This window comes from Leptodactylus fuscus, chromosome 3, assembly GCF_031893055.1.
Source record: "Leptodactylus fuscus isolate aLepFus1 chromosome 3, aLepFus1.hap2, whole genome shotgun sequence".
Lineage (NCBI taxonomy): Eukaryota > Metazoa > Chordata > Amphibia > Anura > Leptodactylidae > Leptodactylus > Leptodactylus fuscus.
The window spans coordinates 183,317,899-183,331,561 of record NC_134267.1 but is presented as its reverse complement, the minus strand read 5'-3'; positions in this window follow the sequence as shown (position 1 = coordinate 183,331,561).

Sequence of the window (13,663 nt, the reverse complement as noted above, 5' to 3'; positions counted from 1 at the left end):
GGACATGCGCAATCGGCTCTGCCCAGGCCCGATGCCTGGCAGAGTGAATGAATTCAGAGCCGGAAGACGGCGCGGGGACGCTGCATGGAGAAGACTGCTCGGAGGATCCAGCCCGACCCTCACTCGTGGACTTGGTAAGTGTAATTTGATCGAACGTTGCCTACCCCTGAAACGAGCATTTTTCCCCCATAGACTATAATGGGGTTCGATATTTGATTCGAGTATTCGAATATTGAGGGGCTACTCGAAACGAATATCGAATCTCAAACATTTTTATGTTCGCTCATCTCTGTCACCTTATTACAGTATAACATTAATAAGTCCTGGTTCACATCTGGCCCGGTATTCCATTCGGGGTGTGCGCTTGCAATGAAAACACACAGACCCACATGAGTCATGTGGAGAGGAAAGTAGTTCATGAATTACTTTTCTCTTCGCATGTTCCATGCAGACACTGCGTGGAAAATACATGGACCCCGTTATAGTCTATGGGGTCCGTGTTCTTTCATTGCTCACTGCTTGTCAACGCGTTCAGTATTCCATTCGGGGGTCCCCAAGCGGACTCTCCGAACGAAATACCAAACACAGATGTGAACCAGTCCTAACTAGTTTTCATCATAAATGCTTACTCATCTGTGCCTACTCTACCTACGTCTTCTCATCAATGTCTATCAACCTAGTTGTGCTCCTGGTACCGTATGGCCAATGATCTACAGCTATGAACTTCCCTCATCATATTGTATTCCCATATACACAACTTTTTATGTGCTTCAGCCACACTCTAAAATGCTTTACCAAAGACTATAAGACTAAACTCCGAAAATTAGAACAATTAAAGCAGCACTCCAGCAAGTCTTTTTGTTTCCTTTGTTTCTCATTTAAAAGGATTTTGTTTCAGGAATTTAATAGTAATAAGCTATCCTTAGGAGAGCCCAGGTCGTAACTATAGGGGGTGCAAAGATAGCGGTCACTACTGGGCCCTGGAACCTGAGGGGGCCCCATAGGTTCATCTGCCAAATAAAATATTCCACAATTCTACAAGACACAGATTTTGCATGACAGCCCAGGAACTTTAAAGGGAGTCTATGGGCATGAAAATCTGTATTAAACAAATGACAGTACTTTGTAAATCTCAAAGATATCTTTCTTATTGTACATTTAAGCTCCATTTTCATGAAAATCAGTATTTTATTGTTATGCAAATTAGCTTTCTTCTCCTGCCAGTGCTTCAGATAACCAATTCTAACTGCAGATAAACTGTGTCATAGTGGGAGATGTCACTCAAGCAATGGGGCTGGGGCTGGGAGGCTGTTGGGGCAGTTATCGGGAGCAGAGAGTAAAGCCCCAGCAGGAGAGGACACGCTCTTAAAGCCCCTTTTAAGCTAAACTGCATAATAATAAAATGCTTATTTTCATAAAAATGAGTTGAAAGGCATCTTTGGTAAGTGTAAAAGCCACTCTACAAGGTATTGTCATCAGATTGAAAATGATTTTCCTTCTGACAGACTATCTTTAAGTAATTCCTCTCAGAGAGGTCAATAATATCATATTGCTGGGGATCTAAGATCCTGGACCTAAAGATGGGTCATTAAAATTTTAGTGTTGAAAAAGCCCATTAATCCCAATCCAGTATTGTGTTACAATTATATTATCTATACCCTCATGCCAACATTATGTACCATAACACTATCATGTACACGTTTTGTTTACTAGCCATATTAAAACCAGCTTCCACCTCAACTACTTTCTTAGGAAGTGCCCCATTTACATACCCATCCTGACCTCTTCATTATACAGAAACACTAGGAGCTCTCAGTGGACACAACTGGATAAAAGGTACCTGTCGGGAAGAAAACTTACACATGGAAATAAAAACTTGGAATTAATTCTAGTATCAATAAGTAAAATGGTACGCTAGGTTCGGAAAATTAAAGAAAGAAAGTGGTTCTTTATGTCAAAGTAATTGGATCATACATAAAATAAAGGGAGAATACAAGGTGGTACAATTTATCTGGGATAATAAAACTGTGATGTTACAACATAGGAATTAGATCTAAAGTGAAGTAGCAACAGAGGAATAACCATTAAAGTGATGTCACAGTGCAGAAATGATAAACACCATGATGTCACACCCACAGTACATGAATAATAAATACCATGAAGTCATAGGTAATGATTATTGTACACAGTGACGTCACATTCATAGTCCATAAAAAAAAAAAAAAATGTGAGGGAGTTATTGTACTTGGTGGCATGAAGCAAAAATGATAGACATTGTCACACTCAATAGGTGGGTAATAATTACTGTGAGGTCATAAGAGTTATTGTACATTGTGATGTCACATAGCAGGGATGATGCACACCAAGGGCGTAACTTGAAGCTTCTGGGCCCCAGTGCAAAATCTGCATTAGAGCCCCTACCTACCTTGTATTTTTTAGAATAGTGGAATAATTTAAATGCCCAAGGATCCTATGGAGCCCTCTCCGGGTCCAGGGCCAGGGAATGATGCACACAGTGATGTCACAATTTGGGAAAGATGTACATAGTGATGTCATAACACATGGATTAGAAAGCTTTAAGGATAATGAAGACAAAAACAAGTAAGGCTGTGGTCAGACTAGCGTTCAGTGACTGTTTAAACTACGCGGAGAGAAAATGTCCTGCAGACAAGGTTTGTGTTTTTTGGGTCCCAAAGTGGACCCGAAGAACAGCAAACTGAACACTAGTGTGAACCTAGCATACTAGATCTTCAGCTAGTGGACTTTTACATGACCACTAACTTATGGGCAATGATTACATTTACATATATATATATATATATATATATATATATATATATATATATATATTTACCTAGGTATATTCCATAATGTGGTGCCTATATAAATAAAGTACTTCCCACGAAGTAAATGAATAATAACCCGAGCTCAGTGTGAGTCCAAGCTCCTGAGTCTGCTTCAGGACTCCATCAGTAGGAAAAGGAACATTTCCCTACAGTATGAAAAGCTGCCACTAGATGGCGATAATATACCTGCATAAGCGGAATCAATAGCGTGTGCGCTGTTTCCGGCTGGAGGATTAATCGGATGCACATGACAGTCATGTGATGGTTGAGTCTAAATCCCAGTGGGCTAAAGAACCCGGTCCCTCTGCTCAACTGGATTTACCCTGTTCTATATAGAGAGTGCTAAATCCTAGTGGGCTAAAGGACCAGGTCTTCTCTCCACTCGGATTTAGCCTGTTCTAACCTCCTCAGACCCAGAAGTCTTTTATGTTCAATGTTAAAATATAATAGAACAAGGCCAAGTAACATTATCTACAGTCTTGACATTTTAAAAAAAATGTTCACATGACCTTGACTGTGCACCATAACACCCCATAAGTCCTACTCAGATAAAATTATCCACAATGAAATTATAGCGCCAACATATTCCAAAGCGCTTTTCAGGTTCTTGGTCCTTTTTATTCATGATCTATCCAATCATTTTATGATCCGTGGGGCTTTGCTCAGCTTTTTGAAGCTGCTGTGGCGCTCGCTGAGGACCGCTTCCATTTTACAGGTTTAGCTAGGCTTCAGCAGAAGGGCCTGGTCCCTCTGCCCCTTGGATTTAGCCTGCTCTATATAGATATGCTAAATCCTAGTACTGTAATTCACCTCATTCTTCCTGCCACACATCTGCATCTCCTCTCATAAAATGAGCCTATGGGCACATTTAGATGTCCAAGTGTGGTCTAGACAAAATGGCCGATGTATTGGCTGCTCTTCCTTGATTGACCATGGGTCAGATGAGTAAAACTCACTCTAATATTGATCACTATGACACAGTAAGTTTGGTTCAGATGAGGTGCGGTCAGTCAGGCTAATGCAAATGTCACATGGACCAACATAAAATAAGTCGTTAAGTGTCTCATAGTAATCCTTGTCATCTCTCCCATGAATGTCTGGAAACTCCCAGAAGAGCTGGACAATCTATTGGATAACCCCCCCCCCACACACACACACACCCCTATCCCCCTTATTTTGTTGCCAATTGTAGCTGATCCTTAGGGCTAGTTGATTGAAAATCTTTGTGTCTGTTCTAGTACTCAGAAGGAGCTGGTCCTTTAGGGCTCGTTCACATCTGCGCCCGGTCTCCGTTCTGCAGGTTTCCGTTTCCTGTACAAAACAGAGGCAGGATACGGAAACCTGCAGGACTCTTTCATACCCATTCATTTGAATGGGTGAGAAAGCTGTCCGGCCATAAGCGGCGCTGAGCGTTTTATGCTCTCTGCCACAAAACCGTTTTTTTTAATCCGGACACAGAGTCGGACATGCAGTACTCTGTGTCCGGATTAAAAAAACTTGTTTCGCGGAGGAGAGCATAAAACGCTCACCGCCGCAAACGGCCGGACCCGGTCTGTGGTTTCCGTATTCTTGCATGCAGAAGGCGGAAACCACAGAACGGAGACCTGAACGCAGGTGTGAACCTAGCGTTAATCACCTAGCCTCCTTTAGGCTAAGACCACACATTGCGGAAACACAACTTTTTTTGTTGTAGATTTTGCTGAAGGCTTTTGAGCCAAAGTTGGTGGTGGATTGAGCAGAAGGGAGCAGTATAAGAACTTCTTATATATTTCACATTCCTTCGGTAGATACTCTTAGCTTTTGCTCAGAAAACCGCAACAAAATGTGTAACAAAAAAAAACCCTGTGTTTCTATAATGTGGAGCCTTATACCCTGCAGAGCAGGATAAATCCTAGTGAGCACAGCAACTAAAACCCTATGTTCAGAAACAGCTGTATTCTAGTAATAGGGTGACCAAGTCTTTTAGCCTTCTAGATTGTAAATGTAACGTTATTTATACAGTAAGATGGCTGCCATAGAAAAAGCAAAAACACTACACCAGAAATGCAGTTTTTTTGTCACCTTGCCTTTTATTTGTCCAGGGCTTTCTTGGAGTTGCAGCTTAGTCTCATTCACTTGAGTAGGAATAAACTGTAACCAGGCCATGTGATTGATGTGATCAGCTGATATGTGAGGGTGCCTAGTGTCATACCACTGATATGAGAGGGGGCCCAGTGTCATACTGCTGATATGTGGGGGGCTGCGGTGTCATACCACCGATATGTGAGAGTGCCCAGTGTCATACTGCTGATATGAGAGGGGGCCCAGTGTCATACTGCTGATATGTGAGGAGACCTGGTGTCATACAGCTGATATGTGAGGAGACCCGGTGTCATACAGCTGATATGTGAGGAGACCCAGTGTCATACAGCTGATATGTGAGGAGACCCGGTGTCATACAGCTGATATGTGAGGAGACCCAGTGTCATACAGCTGATATGTGAGGGGGCCCAGTGTCATACTGCTGATATGAGAGGGGGCCCAGTGTCATACTGCTGATATGAGAGGGGGCCCAGTGTCATACTGCTGATATGTGAGGAGACCCGGAGTCATACAGCTGATATGTGAGGAGACCCAGTGTCATACAGCTGATATGTGAGGAGACCCGGTGTCATACTGCTGATATGTGAGGAGACCCAGTGTCATACAGCTGATATGTGAGGGGGCCCAGTGTCATACCGCTGATATGTGGGGGGCTGTGGTGTCATACCACCAATATGATATTGATGACCTATCCACACCCTGCCTCCTTTTCAGAAAGTACCAATAGTGACTTAAAAGAGGCTATTTGTGCAAAAAAAAAACCTACTGTTTCATAAAATGCTGCAAAGTTTGGGACTTTTTTTGCCACATAAACACAAGTGGTCGATGTATCTCCAATATGGTGTTGGAAGTAAGGAAAATATAGTAAGGATCTGACACACTTCGAAGTGGGCCAAATTGTGGTGACCCGATGACTACGACATCTCCAATATGTCTGGTCTTGTGGGGTTTTCATGGTATATATTGGATAGTACCTACCAAAAGTGCTCCAAGGAATGACAACTGATGACCCAGCAATGGGGTCATGGGAATTTATGTGAGGAGTGAAGGCTGTAAGTTTCTGTTGCCTGGGCTGCATTCACACCATGTTGCCTGTTTCAGTTAAAGGGATTCTATCATTAGAATACCCATTTTTAACTAAATACCCGTAGGAATAGCCTATCTATTCTAGCTAGCCTAGCTATTCTTCTCTTACCTTTATTATTCTGATCTGCATTGCCATTCCTGAAAAATATCCTCTGTCTTCCTTATGTAAATGAGTTTTCTCGCAGCACTGGGAGGCACTCCCGTGCATTCACACAGCACTGGGAGGCGTTCCCCTGTACTGTCTGAAAACTCTCCAGCGATGCCTCTGTCCTCTTCTCCGGACTGCCTCTTCTCTCGCGCTCCCATCACGTCTTCATTCAAAAGCGCCGACTGTGCGTGTCCGTCGGCCATTTTCCTGTGGCCAAACGGAAGAGACTACTGGAAAATGGCCGACAGACATGCGTAGTCAGTGCTTTTGGATGAAGACGCAATGGGAGCACGACAAAAGAGGCGGTCTGGAGAAGAAAACAGAGGCAGCGCTGGAGAGTTTTCAAGCAGCACAGGGGACACCCTCAGTGCTGCGAGAAAACTCATTTGCACAATGACAAAAACCAGGAATATGTACTGAACAGCAGCGCGGAGAAGACAAGGTAGGAGAAGAATAGCCTTTCTTAAGGCTATTCCTACGTGTTAGTAGTAAAATATAGGATTCCAATGATAGAATCCCTTTAAACCCAACTATGTTTTCTGGCGTACAAAGATATAAAAATCTCATCTGTTTGTGTAAAAAGGCAATTTTCACAAAAAAAATGTTTTTTAGTTTGGTTCTGCACCTCCTGTGCCACTTCTCCAACGAGGCCCTGCCATATTTACCATCATTTATGTCAGAAATCTTGCGTAAATAACATGGAAAACGTATGGCAGCTACAAGCTAATGCACATTTTCCCTGAAGCGTACCTTATTTATAAGGAGGCATGAGTCTGATCATATATGAGATGCCCCCTCCATTGGCACTGTGGCTAAGAAGACTGGCATTAAATCTGCCTCAATTGTTTTTACACAGAAACAAAACAAAACCAGGTATATTTTCTGTATATACTCAAGTATAAGCCGAGTTTTTCAGCAGTTTTTGTGCTGAAAAAGTCCCCCTCGGCTTATACTCGAGTCAGGGAGTAAAAGTCGAGTCAGGGGTTAAAGCACACGGACCCCATAGACTATAATGGGGTCCGTGTGCTTGCCGCGCACTGCCCTCACGAATGACTCGGCAATACTCGAGTCAGGGCTCGTTCACATCTGCGTTGTGAACTCCGTTCTGCAGGTTTCCGTTTCCTGCCTAAAACAGAGGCAGGAGACGGAAACCTGCAGGAGTCTCTCTCTCTGAGCACAGCAACTAAAACCCTATGTTCAGAAACAGCTGTATTCTAGTAATAGGGTGACCAAGTCTTTTAGCCTTCTAGATTGTAAATGTAACGTTATTTATACAGTAAGATGGCTGCCATAGAAAAAGCAAAAACACTACACCAGAAATGCAGTTTTTTTGTCACCTTGCCTTTTATTTGTCCAGGGCTTTCTTGGAGTTGCAGCTTAGTCTCATTCACTTGAGTAGGAATAAACTGTAACCAGGCCATGTGATTGATGTGATCAGCTGATATGTGAGGGTGCCTAGTGTCATACCACTGATATGAGAGGGGGCCCAGTGTCATACTGCTGATATGTGGGGGGCTGCGGTGTCATACCACCGATATGTGAGAGTGCCCAGTGTCATACTGCTGATATGAGAGGGGGCCCAGTGTCATACTGCTGATATGTGAGGAGACCTGGTGTCATACAGCTGATATGTGAGGAGACCCGGTGTCATACAGCTGATATGTGAGGAGACCCAGTGTCATACAGCTGATATGTGAGGAGACCCGGTGTCATACAGCTGATATGTGAGGAGACCCAGTGTCATACAGCTGATATGTGAGGGGGCCCAGTGTCATACTGCTGATATGAGAGGGGGCCCAGTGTCATACTGCTGATATGAGAGGGGGCCCAGTGTCATACTGCTGATATGTGAGGAGACCCGGAGTCATACAGCTGATATGTGAGGAGACCCAGTGTCATACAGCTGATATGTGAGGAGACCCGGTGTCATACTGCTGATATGTGAGGAGACCCAGTGTCATACAGCTGATATGTGAGGGGGCCCAGTGTCATACCGCTGATATGTGGGGGGCTGTGGTGTCATACCACCAATATGATATTGATGACCTATCCACACCCTGCCTCCTTTTCAGAAAGTACCAATAGTGACTTAAAAGAGGCTATTTGTGCAAAAAAAAAACCTACTGTTTCATAAAATGCTGCAAAGTTTGGGACTTTTTTTGCCACATAAACACAAGTGGTCGATGTATCTCCAATATGGTGTTGGAAGTAAGGAAAATATAGTAAGGATCTGACACACTTCGAAGTGGGCCAAATTGTGGTGACCCGATGACTACGACATCTCCAATATGTCTGGTCTTGTGGGGTTTTCATGGTATATATTGGATAGTACCTACCAAAAGTGCTCCAAGGAATGACAACTGATGACCCAGCAATGGGGTCATGGGAATTTATGTGAGGAGTGAAGGCTGTAAGTTTCTGTTGCCTGGGCTGCATTCACACCATGTTGCCTGTTTCAGTTAAAGGGATTCTATCATTAGAATACCCATTTTTAACTAAATACCCGTAGGAATAGCCTATCTATTCTAGCTAGCCTAGCTATTCTTCTCTTACCTTTATTATTCTGATCTGCATTGCCATTCCTGAAAAATATCCTCTGTCTTCCTTATGTAAATGAGTTTTCTCGCAGCACTGGGAGGCACTCCCGTGCATTCACACAGCACTGGGAGGCGTTCCCCTGTACTGTCTGAAAACTCTCCAGCGATGCCTCTGTCCTCTTCTCCGGACTGCCTCTTCTCTCGCGCTCCCATCACGTCTTCATTCAAAAGCGCCGACTGTGCGTGTCCGTCGGCCATTTTCCTGTGGCCAAACGGAAGAGACTACTGGAAAATGGCCGACAGACATGCGTAGTCAGTGCTTTTGGATGAAGACGCAATGGGAGCACGACAAAAGAGGCGGTCTGGAGAAGAAAACAGAGGCAGCGCTGGAGAGTTTTCAAGCAGCACAGGGGACACCCTCAGTGCTGCGAGAAAACTCATTTGCACAATGACAAAAACCAGGAATATGTACTGAACAGCAGCGCGGAGAAGACAAGGTAGGAGAAGAATAGCCTTTCTTAAGGCTATTCCTACGTGTTAGTAGTAAAATATAGGATTCCAATGATAGAATCCCTTTAAACCCAACTATGTTTTCTGGCGTACAAAGATATAAAAATCTCATCTGTTTGTGTAAAAAGGCAATTTTCACAAAAAAAATGTTTTTTAGTTTGGTTCTGCACCTCCTGTGCCACTTCTCCAACGAGGCCCTGCCATATTTACCATCATTTATGTCAGAAATCTTGCGTAAATAACATGGAAAACGTATGGCAGCTACAAGCTAATGCACATTTTCCCTGAAGCGTACCTTATTTATAAGGAGGCATGAGTCTGATCATATATGAGATGCCCCCTCCATTGGCACTGTGGCTAAGAAGACTGGCATTAAATCTGCCTCAATTGTTTTTACACAGAAACAAAACAAAACCAGGTATATTTTCTGTATATACTCAAGTATAAGCCGAGTTTTTCAGCAGTTTTTGTGCTGAAAAAGTCCCCCTCGGCTTATACTCGAGTCAGGGAGTAAAAGTCGAGTCAGGGGTTAAAGCACACGGACCCCATAGACTATAATGGGGTCCGTGTGCTTGCCGCGCACTGCCCTCACGAATGACTCGGCAATACTCGAGTCAGGGCTCGTTCACATCTGCGTTGTGAACTCCGTTCTGCAGGTTTCCGTTTCCTGCCTAAAACAGAGGCAGGAGACGGAAACCTGCAGGAGTCTCTCTCACCCATTCATTTGAATGGGTGAGAGAGATGTGCGGCAGTGAGCGTTTTATGCTCTCCGCCGCGAAACCGGGTTTTATAATCCGGACACAGAGTCGGACATGCAGTACTCTGTGTCTGGATAAAAAAATCCAGTTTCGCGGCGGGGAGCATAAAACGCTCACCGCCGCTCACGGCCGGACCCGGTCTGAGTTTCCCGACTTCTGGCATGAAGAAGACGGAAAGCTCAGAACGGAAAGGTGAACGCAGGTGTGAACCTAGCGTCAATAAGTTTTCCCAGTTTTTTGTGGTAAAATTAGGGGCCTCGGCTTATATTCAGGTCGGCCTATACTCGAGTAGATACGGTAACTGATTCATAAACAGCAACAAAAAAAACAACAAATGGCAAAAGTTAAATTTTGAGTTCATGAGTTTTTTTTTAACTGAATAGGAAAGGTACAGATCTGTGCACTATCACATCTAGAAAAAAAGGATACCTGTAATTTTGCAAATGATCAATTTTTCGACAAGTCCACCAAAAGAACTAATTCCCTGCCCCCCCTAGCATGTTTATGCCTAAAACTGTTGCAAAAACACATAAGGAATCTCAACTTTATATGTATGGGTTAGCATAGCCACAGACCATAACGTCTTCTCTCCATCTTCAAAATTTTCCATCAGAAATGGACCAAGTAACAGTAAAAGATGGCCTGGCCATCAAAATCTTAAAGGAAATGTATAGAATAATGTAAGGAAAAAAAAATCTATAAAAGGGAGACCGAGGAGGAGGGTAAGAAACAGATAAGCAAAAGAATGGGAAAAGGAAGGGGAATGGTGAGGGAAGGGAATCCCAGACCACATCACATTAGAAGAGTATACAGTAGATAGTTATAGAGGACCTTTCACTTTCTGGGGCACATGCGGTGTAATACACTGCTAGAAAGCCGACAGTGCGCTGAATTCATGGACAAGTACTATCAGGAGGGGGCGTTCCTCACCGCTCTCACAGTACAGCGCAATAGACACTGCTAGGAGGAAGGGTGTTCCTGACTGACTGTCAGAAACGCCCTTGTGACAGTGAAGAGCTACGGTACTGGCATCGGTAGCTCTTCACCAGGGGCACAGAACAGGAAAGCTTCTAGCAGTGTATAAAACCGCATATGTCCCAGGAGGTGAAAGGTCCTCTTTAATAAGCTACCACTGCTGCAGGTATAATGGACATCTCACGGGGCCAGGGTAACAGCTAGTCTCAGACCCTGAGGGGCGCATACACAATGCACTGGGACTGGTTGCTATTAGCAATAAAGACAGTTCTATTCAGGCAGGATTCACACCTGCACTTTTCTCTCCGCATTTTTCGGGCAGAAACCCAGCAGACCTCATTATAGATAATGGGTTCTGCAGGTAACTGCTTTATAAGTGGTTTGGATTTCCATTTTCTGAGCAGAAACTTGAGGGCTGGTGTGAACCTACAGTAAAAGAGAACATCATTTACTGTACAAGGTACGTCCCAGTATCCCTAGGAAAATGTTCCATAGTTAGAGGTACCTGCCATTCCGCAGTGGCCCACCTCAGTTTTTGCTGAGTAGGCCCTTGTGGGGCATTATACTGTGTGGAGGGGCCACGGCAGAGCATTATCCTGCACGGAGGGGTCTTTGGCATGAATGGGGAGGTGGGGGGCCCATGGTAACCTCAATCCTCCCCAGTGGTAATAATTGCAGCTTACCACTTGTTCCTCAGCTCCTTCCTGCCGGTGACATTTTTTTTTTTTTTTCATTTAATTTTTGACCCCCTCACCTCTTAAACCCCATAACTTTTTTATTTTTATTTTCTCAGAGCCATATTAGGGCTTAACGAAAAAAATTCTGAATTGTTTGGAAGTGCATTTGGTTTTGTTTTTTTTCTGTTTGTTTTTTTATGTAGATTGTGAGCCCCACATAGAGCTCTCAATGTAAATTTTTTCCCTATCAGTAAGTCTTTGGAATATGGGATGGAAATCCACACAAACACGGGGAGAACATACAAACTCCTTGCAGATGGGTTTTTGCCCTTGGTGGGATTTGAGCACCAGGATTCCAGTGCTGCATGGCTGCAGTGCTAACCACTGAGCCACCGTGTGGCCTCCTCATGGAAGTGCATTTGTGTGACTTTCTTATGGAGTTTGTTTTTATGGCAATCACTGTGCAGCCATAATGACCTGTCACCTGTGTTCTATGTTTCGGTATGATTTCCAGGAAAACCAAATTTTTATAGATTTATTTACATTTTAACTGCTGACGCTGGATTCACACTAGCGCCCGGAGTCCGTTCTCAGCTTTCCGTCTTCTGCAAGCAGAAGACGGAAAGCTGTCAGACCGGGTCCGGCCATGTGCGCCAGTGAGCGTTTTATGCTCTCTGACGCGAAAACGTTTTTTTTAAATCGGACACAGAGTACGGCATGTCCGATTTTTTAAAAAAACGGTTTCGCGGTGGAGAGCATAAAACGCTCACCTGCGCTCACGGCCGGACATCTTTCAAACCCATTCAAATGATTGGGTATGAAAGAGTCCTACAGGTTTCCATCTCCTGCTCAGTTTTGTGCAGGAAACGGAAACCTGCATGAACGGAGACTGGGTGCAGATGTGAACGAGCCCTTAACAAAGATCTAAAATTTTGCTAATAGTTTTTTTTTTTTATAAAGTCTCCTTAGGCTGCCTTCACACGGAGTAACGTCGAGCTGAATTTGTGCTTATTTTTACAGGCGTAGAAAAAAAAAACCTTGCATTTACGCCGTGTTTTTTTACTATGAGCGTATACGGGCATTTTTTGCTCGCGTAAACGCTCCGTTAAAAAAACGCCGCATATACGCTCATAGTAAAAAAACGCCGCGTAAATGCAATGTTTTTTTTTCTACGCCTGTAAAAATAAGCACAAATTCAGCCCGACATTACTCCGTGTGATGGCAGCCTTAGCTGACACCCAAAAAAACTTTTTTATACTTCCGTGTACAGTGATGTTTGGGGCATCTTTATTTGCAGATCAAGGTGTACTTTTTAGTTATACCATTTTGGGGAATTGCTATCACATTGATCACTTTTTATTTCAATTTTTATCAGAGGTGAAAAAAAAGCGGTTCATCACTTTTGATTGATGGGGCAGGGGGGTTAATGCCCATGACCAGTACAGAATGCTCATTATACTATTATGGCAGATGTCATCAGCTTGACGGCCCTTTTATTATAAGTGGTGTTAAATATTATACATGTAGAGTATAGGCCATTATATTACATGTGGGCACTGAGGGGGGCATTCTACCGAGTGTGGGGGCACTGAGGGGGAATTACATAACTGTTAATGAAGGCGCCAAGTGAAACTTTATTGTATAAACCTTTATAAGTGATCACTATTGGGAGGTTCCCGGTGGAGACGTTTTATCACCAGGGGCCACTTCACTTGGTCTTGAGCACTGGCACCTAGTGATCTTGTAGTGGGGTCTTCACACCATTGCCACATAGACCAAAGAAACAAACAAAACCTAGTTTTAGCCAAATGTAAAAAAAAAAAAAAAAAAAGTTTGAGTTGAGTCCAGAATTTGATGTGGCAGCAGAGACAAGAGCCATGAAAAACACCTTGTTTCAACAGTGAACACTGCCCCCCCCCCCCAATATTTTAAGTGTTCCCTTCATGAGACTGCCCCATTTGTCACACATCTTGCACCCGCCCCCTCTCACACAACCTGAACCCCCATGTCACCCTCTTTCTCACGCCCCCTTCTCACACACTAT